The sequence below is a fragment of the Cynoglossus semilaevis genome, chromosome 9 (genome assembly GCF_000523025.1).
Source record: "Cynoglossus semilaevis isolate Cse_v1.0 chromosome 9, Cse_v1.0, whole genome shotgun sequence".
NCBI lineage: Eukaryota > Metazoa > Chordata > Actinopteri > Pleuronectiformes > Cynoglossidae > Cynoglossus > Cynoglossus semilaevis.
The window spans coordinates 15,469,398-15,493,841 of record NC_024315.1 but is presented as its reverse complement, the minus strand read 5'-3'; the positions used below and the strand labels follow the sequence as shown (position 1 = coordinate 15,493,841).

At 38.1% G+C, this 24,444-nt stretch overlaps 1 long non-coding RNA gene across 1 annotated transcript in view; it reads right to left on the bottom strand.

The window, feature by feature from the left end:
• LOC107989026 (uncharacterized) overlaps positions 1-24,444 on the bottom strand; it is a 96,180-nt gene that overhangs the window by 28,489 nt on the left and 43,247 nt on the right. The window contains exon 2 of the long non-coding RNA XR_001760522.2: positions 21,622-21,684. This is a non-coding gene — a long non-coding RNA (uncharacterized LOC107989026). The remainder of the gene's footprint in view (positions 1-21,621; positions 21,685-24,444) is intronic.

Genomic DNA, 24,444 nt, shown 5'->3' with positions numbered 1-24,444 from the left:
TATTTCAACTAGTTCCAATGAAAATTAGTTAGCAAACGGAGTGGATGAACATGTCATGCTACATTCACTTATTTTAATTTGTATTGTTTGTAGTACCCCCCCCCCCCCCTGTAATTTCACTTAATGGTATCAATGAACCTATTTAAGTTACATTCTGTAAAAATAAAGTTTTATAAAAACTACATATAAAAGTTGTTGGACAGCATTTGTCATGTGATTTATTGGGTTGAAAAAAAAATCGTATTGAATCAGTACTTCTGGTATCTTCCATCGCTACTCTTATGTCTATTGTCATGTTGCCATTGAATGTTAGCCAATGAGGCCTGCCGCCTGACTGCGAGCCGGCCAATCAAGTATCTCAGCCAGAGGGAAACTGGTCAAGATCTTATCTGTTTAATAACTAAAAGAAAAATATGTCAACAGGTTGCTTGATAACAGTTATTGCTTGTACCTGAACTCAGCCCCCGCTCCCCGGCTGCACCCCCCAACCTAATCGAATGGAGGCACAGCTATCTTTTACAACTGGCATCACATATTCCCTGAGGGGAAGTGAATTGTGAAATGCAGACTTTTGCTAATCAAATAGACTCTATTTACTAAATCCTCAGCCTAAGTAATAAAATACCTCAAATTCAAAGACTTATTAGATTACACTGAACTTTGTTGACCCCACACCGTGGGATACTGTGATCAAATACTATGACAGAGTAAGTGGATATGAGCCTTTTCTCACCAGTGTTGTGCATTAGAAACACTGTTAAAGACTGTTAATTGTTTAATACATGTTTTATTTGTTCATTCATTTGGTTTGGTTCTATTAACATTTCCATTCCCTCACCACATTAAAATAATACAAGGTCTAGTGGGTTCGTAATTCAGTTTTGTAAGGTTTGTCCTTTCCCTTCGTCTGAAAACATTTTATTTTTGGTGCAAAGTGGTCACATTAAAACATTTTGAACATGATTAACTTACACACGACGAGCAGTCATTTGAAATAATCAACTATATTTTTATATATTTTTAGGAACTACGTCCTTAAACATCTCAGCTTCAGAGGTATTTTGTACTATCTACATGGCCTTAACACAAACCTATTATTATTCTTACACTGCATTTATTCTTCCTTTTTCCAAAGGCACTCTGATATAAAGAATACACAACAACACCAATTCACACCAACTGTTTTTCTAAAAAGATACAAATATTTAAGAGACAAATATGGTGTGTGTGTGTGTGTGTATTTATGCTGCTAAAGGCATAAAAGGTGAGCTGAAAAGTCAATACACTTTTATGTACACACCAATATCTGAAATTTTACTTTAACCCTATCCTTTAACTTGAGTCTGAGCAAGCTGCAAAAACACTAAAAACAAAAAACTAAAGCTTACAACCAACCAGACCCACGACTTTCAGGGACAGCAGTCTATGCCTCAACAGCGTCACGTGAAAACCTCTTTGAAATGCTGTAGTCATTTGAATTCTGATGTCAATGACAACAACTTCACACACTCTTCCTATACACACCGTCTACAAAGGGAGTCATAAAACAAGACATAAACGTTCAGTGAGTAGAAGAATTGTGACCATGTGTTTGTAGTTTTGCGAGCATAAGCAACGTAAAACAGATAAACACAGATATCTTATCAGCGCCTGCCACCAGTGACATAAAGTGCAGCCTGGTTATAATTTCATTGTTATTGATTTGTTCATCTTCTACCCATCGATGCTTCTCAGGGTTGCGAGTGAGTAAAATTATTATAGATATTTTTATTAAAAAAAAAAACAAAAAAACTTTGAAAGTCTGACCAAAACTTTGAATCGCTCCATCTGTTTATATGATGAAATGCTCCTCAGCGTCTTCAGGTTTGAAGCTGCACAGCAGTATCGACTGGCCACACCACAGTGGTAAATATAAAGTGTTTTTTAAAAGTATCGACTGCTTCTGCATTTGCAGCGGCAAAAATGACCCTTGTCCAAACAAAAGGAAAATCTGGATTTCAAGGTCTGTTGAAAACAATTGTCTCTGGTTGAACCTCCTTGTTTTAGGATCAGGGCAAGTGAGCCTGACATTAGCTCTAATGTGATACTGGGAAATAAAGAAAGTGGACAACCAACAAATTAGATTAAAATGTCTGTGCCACATTTTTTTTATTTTATTTATTTTTTTACCAAACTGGGTATGACCATACATTACTGGATTATGGATCGATTTTTGAATCCCCATCCTTGCAACAAATTTCTTTGTAAAAAAAAAATATACCCACCAAATTATCAAAGCAGGTCCAAACGGTTGTCTCCTAAACTTGGCTGTACTGTACCTTTGACCTTTGATCCCACCTATATCTCTCACAGCAACACATGTACTTTCTTCTGCTGCCTCAAATTCCTTGCCAATTACATAGCTGCATCCATCTGTCACTACAACTACACAAATCACCATGTCAATCTGTCTTCAGACACATCCTGCACCGCCCTCACATACTTTAAAGCCACTTGTAATTACTTGGAACACAGTTTTATGCCATAATAAACACATACTAAAACTGTTTTGTTTTTCTGTCCAACTCCAACAGCCCCTAAAAAAAAAAAAACTCCATCTGTTGACAGTGGGAAGAGACCTCCACCCACACTTGTTCAAGATGTAAACACCAGAAGAAAAGAACATAACATACCACTGATTAATCTTTTAAAAGAAAGGCATTAGCCCTAGCCACTCTGCTACCGTGTGACCTTGAACATCTTTTTTGTCTGTGTATTTTTATTGTATTACTGGGTGTTTGGTTTTATCTTTACACTTTTCTCTGTGTTTTGACGCAAAAGTTGATTCAGTTTTCCCATTGTTTATTAAATGGTTTCCTGAAGTTAAGAACCAACTACTCCAGATTCTCTTGGCGTTTTTTTTTTTAACAAACTCAGCATGTAATGGTTGCCTCACCCCCACTGGTTTCCCTTTCATCTCTGCTCACCATCCTCTTCAATGACTGCAATGTCAGTCACCCAGTCTGTCCTCCAGTGAATTATGAGGAGGACACAGTTCTCCTTGTCTTCGCTCTCTGCTTGCCCATATCACTGCCACTCAGTACTCAGCCTCAGTGTGCACAGTGGTGAGATAATACCTCCCTGAAACTTGGGTAGAGATGAAAGAGTATGAATACCTTCATCCAATTCTGATGACAAGGTTTATCTCGAACACCAAAGACTTTGTAACGAGACGTCCGCAGGTTCACTGTGCACTTGGGGGTCAAACTAGGAGAAACTCAGGTCTTTGTTTTACTCATTGACTTTAAATTCTCCAATACCTGACAAACCATGATGTCAGGTATTGGATCTTCTTATTAACGTCTGACGCAATGCTGGAAGTTGGAAAATTTTAACTTTACAGACGACATCCTGCCGCAACATCACTTCCTTGAAGTCAAGCAGAGAAGCTTGCGAACAAGAGACTAGCTCATCATGACACTGAATGGGCACCAACACCACTGCTATGGTTTATCTGGACCGGAATTAAAAAATTGAGGCACTTGCTAATATTAGCCTGGAGGTGGCACACTAAATTAAAAGTATTTTTTTTAGTGAAGCTAATACACATTTTCTTTCAAAAGAGAGCCTGTGTGCAAAGCAACATGTCTTTCGCAAACTGGCCAATCTTTGTGCGGTGATTTAAAACACATTTGTGATTGTGTTCATCCCTCGTCAGATGTCTCTTTCCACCATTAACATTGCGAACATGGCCAAAGTGGCGGACACTCTAGTACTTCAGCCAGTGCTGGCTTGCTTTGTTTTGCACAATGTCCTTTGTGGAAAGTGCCATCAGCACATCAAGGGAGTCGTACACGAGCAAATTACAGCACACAGTCTGGAATCTGGATACAGCACCGTGATATGCAGAAGGTCTCCATACCAAACACAGCAACAGGAAAAAAGAGCTTGTTTTCGTAGTTACTTCAAGTCCACACTTCTCAGAGGAATTAACAGTAAACAAAGCAGAATTTTCCTTTACTTACCAAAAATGTTGACAATAGTTTATACTGTTCAAATTGGCACACATTATATACATACATATATGATGTTATATATGATTATATATGATGAAATGATGGATAATATCTATCTGATTATTTAACATGAAACCTTCCATACCTGCAGATTATATATATATATATATATAAGACAGGGAGACAGGGTTATCAAAGTGGGCAACAAAAGGAGTGGCGTGAACCATGACAAGATGCATAGAGTTAAAGGAGCAAACAAAACCTGAGAAAATTCAGAGGGATTATTAAAGCGAGACAAGGCAATAAAGCAACAGATGGGGCTGGTGAGAAAAAGCAGCTGATGAAAGACAGGAGGACGGAGAAGTGGACAAAAGACAGGAAGTGAAGAAAACTTGGCAAAAACAACCAGTAAGTGTTTGTGTGTATTTCGGTGTAGAATGTTGGCATGCCGACAACATGACTTCATCTGATGTGTATTGGGTTCTTAAATCAATCAGCTTATTCTTCAGTAATTCAGTGAAGTCCTCCCAGTGCATCAGTGTTCAGATGTAGTCTGTGATGTTTGCTTTTTACTAACAGTGATGGGAATTATTATAATTGATCAGTTTTTGAACCTCAAACGAACATAATAATCCTGTATTTGCATAAAAATATTCTGGCAGAGGCAGAACGAGGCACGAGACAAAAGTATTAATTTTAGCACGAGATACATGAACAGCTAAACTGAAAAAAAAATATGTTTGTATATATGCCTTGTACACATTTTTTAAATATATTCCTGAGTACAAAACAAAGCTCAGCTCTCCTACTGTTGTATTTTTAACTGTTTTATATCGATATTAAAAATTGTTTGACTGATGTCATACGTGTCCTGGAAAAACAACAGAGGATGGGCTAAAAATTGTATTTTTATTTAATATTTTATTTATTATTAATTTTTTTAACTTAATTACTTAATTTAACTTAATTATTTTATTTCAGTACTCTGAAGTACTCAGAGTATGCTGCGGAGATATCTTAGATTTCAAGAAGAATCTAAATTCTTTGCTTGTTAGTAGAAAGACGTTCGTCCCAGATGATTTACAGAGAAATGAGATTATCTACAGGAGTGTCAGATCACATTATAACTCCAACAGGACCACACACTGTGTGATAAATTAATTCAGCAGACTTTTGTTGACCAGGTTTATGTCTCTCCCGGGGGAAATGCCTCTGCCCACCCCGTGAACTGTTTCATGGACCCTAGGATGTATTTGCTTTAAGAAGATTAGTCCTTCTCCAGAAGCCCTGTGACACACTGCCGTCCTTCACTGTCCAGCGGACACGGTGATGGCTATTTACAGGAGCAACCTTGAATGTCAAAAACAGCCTCCGTGGAAATCAACCCAAGTCAACACAGAGACAGAGACAGAGACAGAGATCTGAGCCTGTAACAAACATCTTCTTTCCATGAAAAAATCAACATGTGCCGACAGATAAAAAGTCTGTTTTGTGACAGGATTGTGAAGGTTTCACATCCACAGTATTGTGCAGAGGTTGCGTTTGTTTCGTCATTTGCCTTGAAGATGAACTATTTGATTTGCAGCTAACGGAAGAAAAGTCAGAGGAAGATGATGGAGAATGTGAGGATTAGCAGCAGAGAACCAACTTGATCATCGGTTGGAAGCAGCCAAATAAATGAGAAAGTCAACGGCAGATGAGGAGATGGCCACGCACACCGGGCTAAGGTGGTGTTGGCTGAAGCTGAGGCTTGTGGGAGGAAATTCATGAAACGCACAAAGATGCTGAGAGACAAGCAGTTAATGGCAGACAGAAAGGCACCTGCTGCAGGCGGGCACCAGAGGCTGAGTGAGGAACAACCAGCATTGGCAAAGCTAAATCAAACAGGACTTTCATTCACGTCACAGGACAGTCTGGTGCTGAGGGGTTTAAGAATGTGGTTATGAATAGGTCACACAGTTGGAACAGGATCGGCACAAAACTAAAGTCTATATTGCACAGTCTGTGTACATAATTCTATTCAATTGTATATACATTTATTTTACTCCTACCGTGATTTGATTTGATTTTTATTGATTCCTTACAGTAAATCTCCTCTGTGTTTGAAATCGATGCAAGAAAAAAAATAAATAAATAAATTTCACAGCACACTGTGCTCTGTATAACAAGATTATTTGTGCATTTATACATGGGGAGCTGCCCAATGTAGATAAATGAAAAAACTTCAAGATGACACTGAAGGCGTTGACACAGTTCTATCTATCTATCTATCTATCTATCTATCTATCTATCTATCTATCTATCCATCTATCCATCTATCTATTCATTTTATCTGGTAATGTCATCTGGGAAAAAAAGCACTTTACTCCGTCTGTAAGACTGTGCAGTTTGTCATTTCTTAAACTATTCCAATATTAAGAAAATAAAAAAATAAAATGAAAAGGGACAGAGATAGTTTGTGTTCTATCTACAAAATAAACTGCTTTTTAGATACTTTTTACCTTTACATTTGTCGTCTATAGAACTTTATGTGGCTTTTATTTTTCCTTGTTTTTAGTTTGTTAGTTTGCCTTATTGATTTCTTAATTTTATGAGTCTGGAATTTTATTTGTTTTAAATAAAAGACAAGCATTTGAAGCAAAATAAAAGTAAACTATATATTTTTGCTAAAATTGGTGTTGTGCTGACTTTGAGATTGTTTTTCTTTAATGTGATTGTGACCATATTTATAGCAACAATTAGAAAGTTCTTTTGAAGTGAGTGTGTTTTGGACCGTACTGATTAACTGTAGTCTTTCCTCATTAATCCCGACTCAGTTCCAGGTGTAGCCGTGATGATTACTTTTACATTACATTTCCCATTAGTTTCAGTCAATTCTGAGTCCTTGACTTAATTGCCACAGTTATCACTAAATCATTGTCAGACATTACACCTCCCATCGCCATGTTATTGTAAAGAACCAATAAAAAATAGTCAATGTTGTGGATTTAAGTGTCTCCAGTCATGACTGATCTACTGTGGCATAACTTTGTCCATTTTAATGATCCTGAAGAGTTTATACACGACATTGATTGCAGTCGTTACTGAGCTGCTCTAAAACTCTGGGCACTTCCTTTAACAGTTAATACAGAAAACACCACGCTCTTCTTTTTGTTTTGTTTTGTTTTTTTATGTACGTCTGTGACCTGTGACCAACACTTTGCCTTTCATGCTTGACAGCGCTCCAAAAACACATGACACCTTTTCATCAGGCCAATGATATGGTTTGGACATTACAGCTCAAATTGCTCTGTAAGCTCCTATTGATTTGTCTGTATTGGCTATTGATTAGAAGCACTCACCCCTTACAACTAAAGTGGTCAAGGTCCCATAAAGACTCACTCACAGGACTGATAAGTGATAACCAGGAGTGTTTAAAAAGGGGCACTGCACAGAAGAGAAACAAAGAACTCATGTTAACATACGTATGTTGGTGTTCTACTAAATGGGTTTGGATCTAATTTAATAAACTACAAATGGTTTGACTGACACAAAAATACCTGGTTCAACCTGTAATGTTGGACATTTCATTATAGTTAAATGTAAGTCAAATTAAATGACTTCTGTTAACTGTTTAGGATTTGTAACTTAATTTATATTTAACAATTTATGAACCTCATAAAATCAACAAAAATGGTAATTCAGGTAGAATTAATTTTAATTCATTTATTTTTATTTATTTATTTTTTTGTTATTGTTTGGATTTTGTTCTTTGAGTTCATTCTCACCAGTTAGGCTTGGTCCACTTTTTCTAAAGACTGGGTCACGACCCTCAGGTGGGTGACAGTAGTTTTTCTTTTTGGGTCGTCTCGCATCATGTTTCCCAGGTTTTACAAATAATAATACTAATGTCTAATGACTTGGGTCGCAAAGATTTGCGACATTTAAAATACGCGTCCCCAGAAAAAATGTTTGGGAAACACTGGCTTAGAGTAACCAGTGTAATCTGACCTGGAGGAGATGACCAATCACTTGATAGAGTTTGTATTGACCGTTGATGAACGACAAGAAGATGTGATTTTAAAAATCATTCCATTTGTTAAAGGATATCTTTCATATAAAAAAACGAACCAACTCTCTATCTAGTCTCATACTTTTCACTCTTCTCTCTATTTTAGTCTTGTCAACAAGTACGTTTTCACAGGTACATGTTCCACTACATGTGCTCCCCACACACAGGTACTAGGCCAAACATCGTGACGACTGTGGACGACACCAAAAGAAGAAGCAGCGCTTCACCATTTTGCTCTGTGACACGTGAAATCAAACACCTTCTTTCCTTCTTATTTGATACTCCCACAAATCATTCCACAGCAAAACAAACACCCACTCTGTAAATGATTACATCAATTCACATTATTTTAAGTACACAACAATGTAAAGCACAGTGGACATCTAGACAAAAAAACCTTTTCAGTTTTTTCTTGCAGCTGCAATAAAATACCCGCTGTATACTGTATATATATAGTAAAGTAAAAGAGGAATTGTTTTACACCTTGAATTTGACATCAACAACAACAACACTCGCGGAAAAGGTTGGAGAGAAACATGCTGCCACGTTCAAGGATGAATGAGGAAGACTTAATAGAAATAATGGACGGCGAGGAAGAGTAATCCAACACTCTTCCTAAACTTAGCTCTCACTTTTAGAAGCAGATTTATGGTAAATTATTCATTATGTTCCTTCTTTTGGTAGGAATGCAAGAATATATTTACTGACATGTTTATGATCGTACCTCTAATAAATGTATACATTTTGAAATGTGAAACTAAAGTACTGCAGTTTTTTCTTTAACAATAAATATGTATAATTGTTATAAATTGAAGAAAGGTGTTAAAAACAAAACAACAACAGTCATTAAATAGAAAACGTTAAGGTTTGAGTTGGATTGACTACAACATTTTGCCCCTGAGTGTAGCTACGCAACATGCTAATCAATTTGCAATGGCAAAATTACATACTACATGTAGACTGGTACACGCTGCTTGTGCAGATCCAGTCTATGTATTTGATGGCTGAATAATCGCATTTCTTGTTATACATAACTCAGGTTTCCCTGTAAACTAAAGATCAGATTTGTTTTTCTCGGTTCATTCCTTGGTCTCTGGATTTTACAGCAGCGACGCAGAGAGAGTCGCAATTACAGACATTACATTTCGGAACCTTTACAAAATATCTGTTTTTTTTTAAATATTTTTGAATATAATAAATCATCAATCATAAATCATCCCCAATTTCCTTTTAGTCCAGCTTTACGTGACCCCACAGTAGGGATTCTTCCCGTCCTGTGACCATGTGGCAAAAGAAGAGTTTTTCACAGCTGAATTTCTGATTCCTTTAATGCCCCGTTGATCATACACAGTTTAAGGCACTTCAGTATTCATGACTTCCACATTGATTGTTAGGAGAACGTCACCTGGTGTTTTGCTCCCCTGGTGTTGCTACCAATTCCTCTCTATTCCACACTCATTTACTGAGCAATGTACCTACTCAGCATAGCCACAATGATGCCCCACAGGAGCAGAGGCAGGTTATGGGCTATAAGCTGGAGAGTACTGAACATACTGGGAAAAAAAAGCAACAAAGATACATCATGTGAGCTCAGTCCATTTGAGTTTGAGAACCTGGGCTAATGGATCAAAGAGCCAGGAGAGATTTTTGTCGCTGCCTCCTTATCTTTTGTGTAAAAGCAAATATCCATGTACAGCTTTTTTCAAACAATGATCTTATTTGATCTAAAAGGGAAGCAATGAAATCGTTATTGGTTTCTAACAGCTCGTGGCTTTGTTCCTAGAATTTCCTCGACATTTACATTGTTTAGTTTTTGTCTAGCACTTTGACAGCATTGACACTCAGTTACTGCTTCAGCTTTGTCCACAACAAATACCAACCAGGACCAATACAAACACACACAGCAGCAACGGCACACACTTCCTCTGCTAGTCCCTGAAGAGGAGCTCCAGTATGTGGACAAATTGGTTCTGACCTTCACACTTCTTCAATCCTTCTCCCTCATACAACCTGCAGGTCTTTCTCTCTGATGCAGCAGATAAAACACCAGTCTGTTTATTTTGGTGTTTCAAAATAAAAGCCTTCCAACTTCACACCAGACAAATGTGACCAAGTAGGCTCCTATGTACCACCTAAGCACATGAATATATTTCTACATACTGTGCAGAATTCACTATTTGGTCTCAAAGCCATATTTCACAGTAATATTATGACAAATTATTATTATTTCAGGCCCATTTTAGTCAGGGGTCCCTGGCATCATCCTAAACCCTAACCCGACCCCCCTGCCCTCCCTCATAAACAGTGCCACTGCATAGGACAACCACATATTTGTCTGTATTACCTAGGGAATTGTCAAATATTGACATTATTTTCACTGAGACAGAACTGACAGTCTGTGGTTCTGCCTGTTTCTGTTAGCTATTCATACAATATGTATTTAATTCACAATTTCACTATGTTGCCTGAAAGACACACTCAAACCTGAAACCTCCAGTCGCCTCCTCCTCACACCTACAGATGGACAGAGAGTGAGGGAGAGAGAGAGCGATAAAGAGACTACATGTACCTAAGAGACTAAAGCCTCCACTGAAGCCAGCGTTGTTGTCGTATAAACACCCTCTGCTCCACAGTGAGTTTTACAAACATGCAACTCCAAAATCTAAATATGGCAGCCCATTTGCAGCATCCCGTGTGGGTCAGTTACCGTGGCAACCACCTCATGGCTGTCCAAGCGATATTTACTGGCTTTTGTTATACACATCTTTTTTTCATCCATTCTGTGTACAGGAGAAATGTATACTACATTGACACGAGGGCTTTTTTTTAAACCACCGAAAAGGTATAGCTCTAAAGCCATTCATATTTTGATTGCCTGCTAACACTCCTTTATCAGAAACTGAATATGAATGTGTTTCTGCTTCTTTTATGTGGAGGAGGGCTGACATGAATTAACATAAATCTGAAAGCAGGTCTCAACATTTTAATGATCCGGAGCTGTCAGCGACAGATTATGACATTTCTGCACCGCGCTCCTTCTTTCTATTAAAAGGTTCTAATATCACGGAACATAAAGAACATTGTGAGTGAAGACAACACGGCGCAAGTTGAAAAATTGATTCATCCTCCTCACTCTCTCTGCCAAGTATATTGCAAAAATAATTTCCACTGCAAACACCTGATCTCAAATCTCCAAACCATCGTCAGTGAGAAGACAGCACTGTTACCGTGTCAAAAAATGTGGATGTCACTTGAGACAGAAATGACCTTTGACCCTTCACAACAAACACTATTCAGCTTAGGCAATAGAAAACAACTGCTATTACAAAGCTTAAATACCATGATTGTAAGTGGCATGTTGTACACTGACATCGCTGTATAAATTTCCCATTCACATTTTTGGGAACATTTTGGCCTGTATTATGGCTCCCAAACCTACGTCAGACCTAGATTATGATGTCTTACTTGATGACTGACTTACTTTTTAAAAAAATCGGGTTACGTCGTGCCATAGAAATGTAATTCCGTCCTCCGTTGAAGGACCCCTGTGTTACCATAATGTTGTCAACCTCTATAACTCATCTGCATGTTAACACAAAAAGACAGAGAAAATACCACGTAAGTGTGTGTGCTTACACACTCCGTTGCTCGTTAAATTTGATCAATTAATTTATACTCAATAAATTGCGCAATTAAAAAAAAATCAGAATAAGCCAAATGATTCTCTTGAAGAGACTCCAGTGGCTCTAAATGCTTCATCTCTACGTTAGCACGTAGCATGTTGTTTCGCTAACACGGGTAGTGCTGTCCCCTGCACCTAAGAGTGTTGTCAGTGTAAGAAAGCACACACACACACAGACTAGAACTGTCAGCATAAACACCAACATCTGCACACTAATCAACCCTGCATGCACATAAACTCTGTGAACTCTATAAACATGTTAAATTACCAAAGATGCAATAAAAGTGTGCAAACACATTCAACAATCCATCATGTTTTACTGTACGTTGACAGTCTGTACTATAGCTGTGTTTGTGACTTGGTGTTTTCAGGTGGAGGATGTCGAGTGTACACCGGGAAATGATCACCGGGAAAGACAGTACAGTCTCAAAGTCAACAATTTATAAAAAAATATTATAGACCTGGGTGCTCAAGATATTTTGGCCTGGGAGTTACCATAAAAATGGATGGGCAAAAGTGATCTACCTGAAAAAGTTACACATGAACACACATCTGTGTATGTACATATATATATATATGTATGTACATAAACAAGTGTTAAAATATAATTATAAATGTTTACTCATATAAAATGAACATACACATATGTGTAATATGTGTATATATATATATATATTACCTGAAAAAGTTACACATGAACACACATCTGTGTATGTACATGTATCTACTGGTAGATGTACTTATTGGGCCCTGCTGATATAGACTGATTCTATCATAAAAAAGCAACAAATAGTGAGAAGGTAAAATAACTGACAACATAGATGAGAAAACGGAAGGAAAAACAGACTGGGGCGGCAGATTTAGTCATTATGGAGCTGCTAAACTGAGAGGTCTACACTTCTGCACGTGTCAAGTATTAGGTCACTGCCCACTGCTTCTCCAGAGGTAACTGTTATCTATGTAACAGTTTGCATGTGTACAGTATGTGTGTGTGTGTGTGTTTAAAGCCTGGTATTGGTATTTTAGATAACACGCTCTCTCTCTTTATCTCTCTACATATTTGATAATGCCTGTTTCTTAATGATCATTCAAAACACCATCCACCAAATCTGTATAAATAAATAATGCAAAGAAGAAAATGCACAATGCATTATAAAGAGAAAAGCTAGAAAGAACAAGAGAGGGAATATTCCTGCACTTGTTAGAGGAGACAAAGAGAAACAGGAAGAAGGGCCTAAACAGATGTACTGTGGGGAGAGAAGAACATCTGAATGCTTTTAAAGACCACATTTGGCCCATTTCACAACAACTACTATTTTCTATTGATTTTAGCCTGGTACATTCATCTGAGGCCATTAACCCCAGCTACCACCCACCTCTCCAGACCCAGGCTTTAAAACGTAACATCTTACATGTTCTCTGTGAAGAGTCTGTTTTTCTTGTTAATGGATTAAACATTCTGTGTTTACACATTACTGCCTCTGAAATGTGTGACAAAAGAGCTGCTTGTGTAACCAGATGTTTCACACCTCCGGTGGAAGGGAAGCATATAACACTTGAACAATTGTACTGATCTTTTTGGGAGAAAATAACTATTTCCATTTCCAATGACTGTGTCCAATAACTAGCTAGGCCAATCCCTGCTTTTACACTCTCTTTAACTCACTGTCCTTGAACATAACCTTGGTGGTCACTCCATAAATGTTGAGTTCATAAATTTGTAGTAATGGATATATATATATATTTTTTTTTTTTTTTTACAGTGCAGTTGTTCTGTCGTTGCGGTGGTGAGGTTGATATTTTAAAAAATGTTGGCTCTACGCCATCAAATCTAAACAATTAGGTGAATGGGCAGCCAAAGCCCCCATTAACTCTGCTGGTGTCGTTTGCACCAGCAGTGGTTCCAGAACAGCAGGGAGACCGGCAGTGTAGCTTGACTGCGGGTAATGAGAAGCGAGGAGACAAAAACAGAAAGCTCTGCTGCAGCAGAAACATTGGTTTACCAAATAAAAAACGTTCACGAGTTCACCTGGGCTCCGTTGTTTATATCGCAGCCTTGTAAATACAGTGTTCTCAGGTATCTGTAACAGCTGGCAATTTTGCTGGCTGCTCACTGACATTTGGCCTGTTATTTCCTAATGTGAGTTTGGAATCTAAAAATAAAAATGTAAAGCAGCGTCCCTGCGTGTCCCTGCCTGTCTCTGCCTTTCTGCCTGCTTCCAACCATGTGCAGAGCTGTGTTGCCGGTGGGGGGGGGTTGTTTCTATTCCAGAACGTTCCCAAAGAAGGTATCTACAAGCCGCCCTACTGTACATGTATTTTCTCCTCCGTAACTCCCTTTGGGGTTTGACACTTCAACATCTCTTCTGACCAAGTGCAGACATTCAAATATTCAGCTGTTGCCTTAATCTTGTCCAACTCAACAATGTGTCACTGCATTCTCTGCACACATTGCACTATTCCGCAGCTCTCCAACTTTATGCTAATGCAACAATATTACAAAAGCATATTTCAGAGCAACAGTTGTCAGTACTATATTTGCTGATATCTTCTGATTCTGCAGGGTAAGGGCCATGATGTGATGATTTTGTGATTTAATTATAATTCTAAAGCACTCTGAACATGAACCCCAGCCAAGCCACAGCATCTAAGGTGAGACTGCCAGCTTTTCACACTGCTCCTTCTGGACCATGAGGTAGCCTTTCCCTGAGATAGACCTTGTGTTTTGTGACTATGCTCAGTCTTGCCGTGGTGTAGGAAAAGTCAAATCAAAACTGAGTTCAGTGATCATTTATAAAAAGTTTAGTTCTTCTCAGTAGCTATTAAACATTTGTTTAAATCTCTATACATAATTAATAAGGAGTCGTAGCGCATCAGTGGTGATCAGGTGCACCATGGAAAATCTTTTACTGTAAACTATTACTGTATTTATTCACCACAAATGAGTTTCTGTTTGTCTATGTAATATAGTGTCAGGCAGAACAATTAAATGCCTTTCCACTGAGTGACACTATAAAAATAAAAATAAAATAAAACTATGAGACTGTTTGCTATTGAAAGTCTTTGTGTTCCTTTCTTCAATTTCTGACAGAATATCAGGGTCATGTTCAACTAAACAGGTCCTGGTTTCACACCAGAGTAAGTCAGTTGTGAGTAAATTGAAACTATTTTATTTGATATATTTGTGTTTGGTCGTGTGCTGTGGGATTTTTCTAATCAAATATATGGACCTTGGCTCGAAAAAGGTTGAGAAACACTGGATTAGACCGAGTCACTTATCCAGAAAATGTATGATCTTCAAAAATAAGTTTAATATTATATCAGAAATTCCTCACCTCCAGGGAGTGCTGTGCTGGTTTGAAATAACCTGGCGTGTTGGAAAGTAAGAAAGTACTGGTGCAGGTGAAGTGTGATATGTGAGTCAGCACGCCAGAGTTGGTATTGGAATGAGTCACAGTGGATGGTGCTTTTAATAACAGCTGGTGTAGGAAGAGGTCAGACACATATGCACACATATCCATACACGACAGTGTCATATCGTTCAGTCAGTCAGTCTGGACACACATACACCATGGATTATTATTACAATTTAATTGAAATGTCTTTGAAAGAGTTCTTAGATTTGATGAACGTCTGATGGTCATGACAATGTTTCAAACAACTCAGATTTAGGAAAATTATTAGACTTATGTTCAAAAATGTAAATACATAAAATGAACTAGGGATTAGCTCTTAGCTAAGGCCAAAACAGATTTAATGATAATTATTAATGATTTGTTGATATTTTGTTTTTGTGATGAAGTCAATTTGATTTAACCCATTGTGGTTTGTGGTTTATTCCTGTTTATGGCCATGTTCTGGACTATATTATGATTATTATTATTGTTATTGTTATTATATCTAACTTTGATGTGGCATTCGAGATCATCACTCATCTGACTGATGATTATTACCGTTCAGTGTATTTGATGGTAACATAGTTCTAGCACCAAAAGTCTGTCTCTCTTCCTATACATGACTGTATGATCCATCAGCCCGTCCATATGTAATCTGACACGTTTTATTCTTTGACTGCAGCCTTCTCTTGGTTCAGTTCAACTGTTGTCATTTTTCATTTCTCTTGTTCAGTGTGACTAAAGGTTGATGTCCAGTGCTTTGGCCAGATGGAGGATAAAGCATAACAACTTCCTGACCTGTGGTAGTAGCAGAAGTCAAGGTTGAACCGCATGTCTCTCTCTCTCTCTCTCTCTTTCTGTGTGTGTGTGTGTGTGTGTGTGTGTGATTTACAACCTTATTCCTCCATCTTTATCTGTACCCTTATCCAAAACTTGGCATCATTTCCTCAGAGAGTAGATACAATTTAAAGTGTCCACACACACACACACACACACACACTTGTGTGAGGCGGTGGTAGATCATGTGCTGGTGAATACAGGATGATGCAGAACAGCCTGGCTGACATGAATCACAGTCAATCCTTCCTTAGCTATTCTCTATTATTTGCCTCTTCCTTTACCCCATTCATCTGTCCCATTTTTCCTCTCCGACTGATGTCTGCTTCTCTAACACTACTACTTCATTTATTGCCAAACACACATTAGCATTTTTTTCAGCATTTCTCATTCACTCTTTCTGATACTATTCATCCAGACATTGAATTAAAATGCCATTATTTTCATTGTTGTTGTTAAACTGCCTAGATAAGATCACAGTCGAAAGTACATTTTATTCAGTTCAGTTGATGTATTTGGAAACATTCGCCAAGTTAGCTTCCACAGTCCAAACAACACAGCACAACACACCGAGGTCAGCTCTCTTACCTTGACCCAGATGTTTGTTATCCTTCTACATGTCAAAACAGCATAAAAACAAACTCTTGAATAATATGTTTGGCCTCTTTCAAATTCGTCAGATGCCGCCGCTAGTTGAGTTAGCCAATGAGAGTTTGCAAAATACTCACAGCCAGACTTTCCTGTCAACTAAACAACCTGAGTCACTGTTGTAGAGGCTTCTACTTCATTCATGCATCCGTCCATCATCGAGCACTTATTCCTCTGCAGGGTCACATGGGAGGTCAACTTCAAATGTCCGGAACAACGGACAGAGCAGTAATATGTTTTGGGCTGTGGGAGAAAATCAAAGTACCCGGAAATCCTACCAACATTTGCCACCATGATTATGAATGTTGAAAATCATACAGAAATCTAGACCTTTTTTACTTTCTGATGGGATGCTAATGTGGGAGCAAAGCTGGACGTCTCAGTCCGTGGCTCAAGGAAGGAACTGGATTTAACATGTTTCACAAAGTTACTTACAGCACTGTCACATTGGTTACTAGGCAACAAGTGTTTAAGGTAAGTTTCATAATCTTAAAACACACACACACACACACACACACACATACATATACAGTATATCAAAAAAAGCACATGCTCTATGTTGGTAGAACCCAAACGTTACAGCACCTCCTGCAGTTTCACATGACAACCTGATTTTTTTAACTAAGTCTTAAGGACTGTAAGGATCAAAGTGTGAAGCTGTTGTGTAGGCCAATGAACATCAGAGGAATCAATTCTACAAGAGCTTTTCACGCTCTGTTCCAGTGAACACATCACATCTCTGCTTGTCTTCACATCTTCTGTCTGTACTGTCTGTGTGTGTTCTCTAAATTCACAGTAGTACTCGATATCACCTTTGTAGTATCTGAAAACCTGCATATTATTGTTATTGTTCGTATTTGATTCATTTTGTCTCTTTTTATTTATGTGCTATACTGGATTCTGAACATACGTACATGCATACATTAGCGTTAGCTTCGTGCAAACTTAATTATCTTTTCAAAGTTTGTTCTCAGGGTTCACAATGATACAAATATCCTGTCTGACTCTCAACATGACAGCTACACACATAAACAAACAAACTCTGTCTATGCCAAACACAGTCAGACGCTGGCTGTCATTTAGAATCACAAAACAAATCATGTAAATGTAAAAGGCAATTAAATAAACTCAGCTCAGTAATGAGAAACATGTAAATATTACAAGCGCTTGTTTACACAGTTGATTTGTTGAGATGATTGTTTGTTGTTCTGTCGTTGTCCAACACACATGCATCTATTGTTCGTCTTCCTGTTTTTATGTTGTGTTTTGACCACACAAGCACACCCTGTGTGTGTGCACATTTTTATTGGTATTTATTTTTTTATATGCAAAATGAATGTATTTTGACAAGTATTCTTCCTATTTTCTTTTACTTATTTTGTTGACTTATTTTAGCCTCTCCAAAAAGCAATTAAAATCCAAGAACTAAATTATAATAACAATCAGGCTCCACCTGTGAACTGATTCTTACTATTTTTTCCTTATGAAAAACTAAACTTTGTGTACTCTGTTTGAACCAAGTGACACTTCCCACAATACTAATATCCACAGACTTTGACCTACTTACATCAATGTCATTTCTTTTCCATAATGACTGCACTGTCTGTTCCACCATATCTTCCTCTGACTGAACCCAAACACCCACAGTGAAACAGCAGCAGCCGCAGCAGCACAGTCACCACAGTCTGTCTGTCTGTCTGTCCAACAACCTCGGCTGCTTTCATTCAGGCAAAAAAAAAAAATACCCAGTTCACCTCAGGATCATCATCACAAAAGAATATTTAAACTTTAAGTGTCTATTATTATACACAGCACACAGTAAACACAGCATTTGTTTGATTCATTTTGTGTGAGTGTAGCCTTAGATAAGCAAGTATTGGATAGTCTTTTACTCTGCCATAGGCTGACTACAGACTACAGACACAACTGCAGATATTAAAATATGCATTAGGAAGTATTTGCTGGGATGGCTATTTCCTGCAAAATCCATTTGATGTATAAATGGAAAACTGCTTAGGTGATGTACTTGCTTTAGTTTTTGCTCAGCCATCAACTGTCATCTTTAAAACTTCTAAGCAGCTCAACTGGATGTTAAAGAATCCTAGAAACATCCCATTAAACTAAACGGATGTTTCAGAAACAGAAAAATGTTGGCTAACCCTGAGCTCAGGGTTCAGTGGCGCAATATCGGGGTGAGGATAAGGACGATTCTTAAAAAATATATTTAATCAAATAAAGACTGGCGATCTCCACAAGTATTATTATTTTGTCAACAGTCAAAAGAAACTGTGTGAAAGCCACGGCCAATCAGATCATATTAAAATCATTGTGGGAAACAGTTTGTAGCTGTACTGTAACATGTCAGAAAGAATAACAGTTCTCTGGCCTCATTTAAGAAGGAAAAGTAATGTACAATGTTTGGGGGGAAAAAACTAACTGACACAGTGGAGTCCATAACCGTAGGTAGAAACACTATCCAGACTCTTATCACAGATGCACCAGTCCACATCTGTGAGGATAAGGACATGAGGACGGCTTTGGGATTTGCTTAATTTGAGGTTATTAGAATTTCAGAGAAACATATGCTCCCGTTAAGATGAGGGGTGCATATGAGGCAAAGCCACAAAGTTCTACAACAGACGATACATTCTCAAAAGGTGTACAGGTGTATTCACTGAAGCTCGTTGAGACATGAAACTCAGCTTTGTGTTTTTTTATCCCTAGGACAAGGACTCTAATCAACCAAAGAAAGCCTTGGTCGACCGAAGGACTGGGATTTCGACTAAAAATTGACAAATCGTGGGGGTAGATGGAAGGGTAGGCTGCGCAGTGCTTTGTGCAGCTCACAGGGCAGCCACAAGGGGCGCTCCATTAGGCAAATGTGGTTCCACAGGTAATCGAACCCAGGACACTGCTGTTAACTGCTACACTACGGAACCACGAAACCACTGAAATATACAATATGACAATAAAACAGTTTTTATTAAACTGTAATTATAATATTGTTTAAAATACATTGATTATTGATAGAATATTATTGTTTCATATTATTTAAGGGCCACATCTAACATTTGCCGGTAGTGAACTGTTATTTTGCACCATATTCTGCCACAGCTTTTTTCAACTGCAGCCTCTTTGAATTTACCCTTGCTATATACCCTTGGGAAAAAGGGGGCAAGTGAAGTTATGGTTTAACACATGCATACAAAGTGATGGAAGAGTGTGGCTGACACCGAGGAACATCTGCACTGGTTTAGGTTCAGTCCAGCCCAAAAAATAAGGAAATGACATCAGATCAATAGCATAGTTACCAAAACAAGATTACTGATGCCAGTGTGTGTGTGTGTGTGTGTGTGTGTGTGTGTGTGCTGCTATAAAATGATAAGAGCACAGCAGAATCTGATGTGTATAGTGGCTCTCATCATGGAAAGCTCCTCAAAGTTTCAATGAAATGTTTGTGCTGTCTCTATAAATCACCACGAAATGCTTTACCACTGTGGTTTATGGCACCACAGAGAGTGTGTGTGTGTGTGTGTGCATGTGGTCTGGTTATAGCTACACAAGGACACCTTGTACTTTGGGTCCAAAGTAAGAAGAAGAGGACTAATAAGAGGTTGGAGTCTGGGTTAGGGATCGGGAAATAATGTCGTTGAAAAAAACAAAAACAAAAACAAAAAAAAACCAGGACATTTAAAGTGCCTCTGTAAAAGAATAAAAAATGACATCAGTTACTGCCTAAATCACAACTATAGGATGAAACCAATTGTGTACTATTACAGCGATTGGATGATTCAGTAAAACTGAGCTCCCAGGCAGACAGACACCACAGCCTGGTGGTGAATGAGCTGACTCACGTTCTGTCTGAACAGCAGGTATTAGAACAGGAACTGTACCTCTCATCTTTCTCAGCAAACACAAGCACACTTTAATGAAGTATTTATCTGACTGAGTGCAATAAACTACGTCTTTTCACAGACAGTAAGACTCAGAGGTGGAGAATTCAACCAATAGGATTTCACATCAAGACAAGGAGACAACGCAGAACTCCATGCAAGAACTGCCCGTGGTTTTAATACCCAACATAGGTTAGCATTAGCGGTGAAAGAAAATATTGTATAATATTGTTTAATATATCTATTTAAATATATTTGCATATATATGTGGGGGAGTGGTACTGTGCTCAATTCCATGTTGATTGGGAAGTACAAACGAAACGCTCTTGGATTTGTGCATTCACACACTCTGACAGAACTGAATTTTCGTGCGTACGCCAGTTTCTAGATCTTTGTGTAGACCATTTGTTCATGCTGAAATCTACGCAACTCTTTGTACACGAGGCCCTGGATTCTTATCCGTGTGCCTCCTTACAGAGAGAACAGGAAGAAATTGAATCCAATCAGTGAAATTAACCATTAAAGATATTTTGATCATTTAAGAATTCAAATCTTTCCTTCATTCCGTGACATTTTAGAGTCATGTGAAGTTCACCTTATTGCCTCTTACATTACTGTTTCAAGTCAAAAAGACCGAGTCTCACTCAGAGAGAAGCAGGGTCAAGCAAAAGAGAAGGAAGAATTTCAATTGAAATATTAATTACTATCATTATTACGTGACACATGGTGAGAACAGAGATCTCTAATGAAGGTCATTACCCCCCCGACTGCTTAATGGCTGCAGGTCACCTGCTTTGACAGACTTCCATGTGAGCTGCCCACCAGTCTGTGCTGAAATACTCTGCAGAACAATGACCCTATACTGTGGTGCTATAGAGGACGAATAACCTGCAAATAAGAGAACTTTGATCTTATTCCAAATTCTTCCCTGAGTCTTAATTGACCAATAATTCAAATCATTACCGTGCTGCTGACTGAGTCAGGCGGAAAACAACAGCGTTTCATTCCTGCCGCGCCGTCGTTTTAGACGCTGGTCAACAAATGCTAAGGTAGTATTCACAGCAGTCTTTCTTAGACTCAGACTTCACCTCCTGACTGACAGTGATTTAAATTCACTCACCACTGTCGTGAGACGTTCTTCAGACTTGAGGCTTGTGATTTCCCTGTGTTGTCACTCCCAACCCTGAAAGACAGAGAAAGTACACGGTTGATACAGTACAGTCAAAGAAGTACGTGTACATTTTATCGTAAACCTGATTAAATGAGGTGAAGCCTCATCTGCCTGACATTTATCTTTCAATTCAACAACACACTCGTGGTGATGGACAGCCTGTGGATCAGTGGTAACATGATTGTTACTGGAGGGTCACTGGTTACAATGTGTGTGTCCGTATATGTACGTTAGCCAATTAAGCTAAGTCGGACTCTTCTGAATAAATGTTAGGATGTTGACATAGTCACTATTTTGTAATTGCTGATGTTACGAGACTTGCGTCCTCTAACTCAAGGTTTTTTTTATTTGACACGATACTGTTTTTTTGTTTTTTTGTATAAACAACAACATATCCATACCTTGTGATATTTTTTAACCCAATAAATTCTTTTACATTACATTATTTTAAATTGAAACTCTAACCACGAGCATCCTCCTGTTGAAGACTGATGCCCAGCAGCATCACATTTTACCTTGAAGAAATCAAACTTCAAACCAGTCAAGGAAAATGTCATGTTGTTTTTCTTACATCACCAACCTTTACAAGCATTTTACAGTGTCATCACTGAAACGGTGGTTAAAAAAAGTTACTCTTTTGTGACTGCAAAATCACCTTTGAAGTACTTCTAAATTTAGCCAAGCACATACAGTGGAAAGTACTATGACTGCATGAATCTTGACACCTCTCGCTGTGTCAGGGGCCTCTGCTTGGAGGTTCTTGACACAGGCTTCAAGCAGAGGCGTCACTGAGGAGGCCTTTTATTTTTGTTAACATCTCATGTTTTTACAGTTTCCTACTGATGCAACAAGGAAGCAGACAGAGTTGGCTTTTATACATCCTGGATGAGGATCAGTAACAAGGTTTGTTGTTTACTGAAAGGTAGGGCATTGATCTGCTCGTCTACTGCAAACGTTTCTGAGCAGTCTCTCCGCGATGCTACGCTGGTAGAATGTTAATGGTAAAAGTGCGAACACACGAATCAGCTCTCCACTAATTGATCTTTTTATGGTGATGATAAATAAAGAATTCACCCTTGACAGCATGTGCTATGTTGATTGATGGACATAGAGGGAAAAAAAAAACCTTTCACAAAGCAATATCAAAGGCAAAAAAATAATTTAAATTAAATTCATATAATTAAATAAATAAATAACTATATATGTTTTTACATTAAATGCAAATGTAAAATTTGTATTTTTTATTATTAATGACACATGAAATGACATTTATAATTCCAATTTTATTATTTATTTATTTAATGTGGCACTTTCAGTCCTCCATTATATATGCTTTTTTTTTTTCCTGACAAGTTCCTGACATAATGTATCTTGCTGTCATATTTATTTATTGTTTAAGACTTTAAAGTCAGGGCCACTCCAAAGATTGATGTTCAATACAAAAATTACAAAATTCAGGTATTTTTTATTAGGTAAAAAAAATGTTGTGGACAACTATAAGTACTGTGTAATACTACAGTTCGAACAGCCAGGATACATCTGTATTGTCATTCTTAAATGACCAACTGAAAAATAAAAAAATGAAAACAAATGAAAAGAACTGCAGTCAAGGTTAACATGAATTCATTACTGACATATAGTTACAGGGCAGATTTAACAAGTGCTGGTCTGAAATGAATGGAGGAGCCACTCTGCTGTAAAAAGGCTCACTAAGAAACATCCCTGACCTGCTTTGTTTTATAGTGTTTCCTCTGTTGACAATCAACCTGCCTGCTTTTACAGCCTCCATGTTCCTTCATCTCTAACCTCCCTCCCTCCCTCTCACCCCATCCAGGTGGATTTACTTGTTCTTTCTGGATGTAGAACTTCAAACTGGTGCTGATTCAAACACCTGTTCGTCAACACTTCACATCACCACTCTGCTCTGTGTTTTCCACAAAGCCACAGCACACACTACTACTGTTCTTTTCCAAAGAAGATTCCACCAGTGTTCTTAAACGGTGACGGTAATTGACATGCAGTATTCTGATGTAAGATAGCATGGCTGTCTATTCTGCTCTAATCTGTGTGATGGAAATGATTTCACACAAAATAAAGTGAAGTATTTTCTTGATAATCTCTGATAATCTTTTTTTCCGCTTCCCACGATAATTGTAACGTCTACAGTTCTCACCCGGGCTGTCTTTGATTTTCTTCCAGTCTTTATGTACACAGACAAATTTGATTAAACTTTTCATGAACAACGCTTTCAGCATGTTATCATGTACATGTAGTTTTAGTAATTAAATAATGAGAAGGTAAATTAATTTTTCATTGAGTTATTGAGTTTTACTGGGACTCCTCCACTTACATCGAGGTTTGGTTCCTAGCGCTGACGTAACTGGAATGTTTGCCTTAAGTCCGAGCTTACGTGGAATAACATAATTACCTATCGCAAAATACGTAGAAAAACAGAAGCAGTTGGCCTCGGGAACTATTGCTTTTACATGGAGTTAGTCAGTGCGAACAGCCATGAAGATCACACAGAAGGTGTGCAGTTGAATTATTTATTTTCTTCAACAATTTGGTCTGACAAGCAATGACGTCAGAAGACTCTGACTGATGCCTGTGAGCCATAATGAAGGGCAAAAAGTTGAAATGCCATACTGAATGTAAACAGATGCGTCCTCCTCGTTGGTACAATGAGATGCACCTGCTTTATTCATGCATGATGCATGTGGAGATGAGGTGAGAACATTAATGTGAAATGCCATCCACTGCTACTTGTACGCT